Here is a 1,341-nt window from a genome sequence, read left to right as displayed (position 1 = left end):
TCTGGTTTTACTTAAATGATTTCAGGCTTGAAACACCTTTTATTTTAGGAATTTCACATTGTTTTTGGTATTGTCTGAGAGGGTTTGATAATCAGGGGGTAGAGGAGTCCAGTCCTTGGGCCAGGAGATGTGAGATCAGCTTTCCTTTGCCCCACGCATCCTTCATGACAGACCAGCCCATTCTACCTGGAACTTGTGTGCCACTTCTTTAAGAGGGGGATGGTGTGGCTTTCTTTGCAGGCAGATGATCTGGTCAGATAGCATCCTAAGGCTCTTTTATTTATAGCTCTGGTAGAAGACTTGCAATCTTTTTGACACCAGAATAACAGAAAACCCTGGATTGTCTAGCTTGAAGGGGGGTCGAGTTCTGTGTATTTCACTGTGCACAACTGGAGGTGAAGGTCATTTGTGGCTCAGATGCTTTAGATTTACTTTTCTGTTCCTTGTGGTAACCGTGAGCCCCATGTGGCTACTTAAATTAATTAAAATTAAGTAGAATTGAAAGTTTAGTTCTTCAATCACATTAGTCCCATTTCCTGTGTTCAGTACCACATGTGGCTAGTGGCTACCTTATTGGACAGTGCATACATGACACATTTCCACCACTGCAGAAAGTTCTGTTGGTTAATGTGGCTTTGGAATCTTACCCAGTGAAGATGTTTATAAAAGCAGAACAGTTCTGAAGAATCTGGAAGTTTCCTCAGAAACAAGGGGAACATTATCTTGAAACATGGGCAGACACTGAGGTAATAAATAAAATAGACCTTTGTAAAATTATAACATTAATTTGCTTTTTTTGCCCATGAGAAATAACGGAGCCACCTACTGTTGGATGCTCTAATATATATTAGACCTCAGAGTTTTTTGATGCCCAAATGTACTACTAAGTTGAAATTACCTGTTGCCTGCTAGTGTCCGCTGTGAAAATCAAGGAAAAACAACATCGGGTGTTGTTTGGAAAGTTAAGGAGGTTACTGGTTTTAGATTCACTGGTTTTCTTGGGAAACCGGTATTTGTAAAGCCATTTGAGATCGCTTGTGGGTTGCTGCCATCTTTTTCTATCTTGGAGTGAAATGTCCACTTTAAAAAATATTATTACATGCTTACCTCTTATGTAATTTGTGACTCCTTGCTCCATTGAAAGAAGGCTAATATACAGATTAATATTTGCAGTGCTAGAAACAAAAGAGCAGCATGATTTTAATAGCAAAATAAGCAATGAAACCAGTTCTTGGGGAAATGTCATGCTAATGAAACTGTTTTTTGCTCCATTAAAACTGATTTATTATCTCACAGGGTTGGTTTTAGGGAAGAAAGCCCAGTGCACAACTCTCTCTCTCT

The sequence above is a fragment of the Galeopterus variegatus genome, unplaced genomic scaffold (genome assembly GCF_000696425.1).
Source record: "Galeopterus variegatus unplaced genomic scaffold, G_variegatus-3.0.2 Scaffold16990, whole genome shotgun sequence".
Taxonomy (NCBI): Eukaryota; Metazoa; Chordata; class Mammalia; order Dermoptera; family Cynocephalidae; genus Galeopterus; species Galeopterus variegatus.
The sequence above is the reverse complement of the archived record's forward strand: the minus strand, read 5'-3'. Positions refer to the sequence as shown.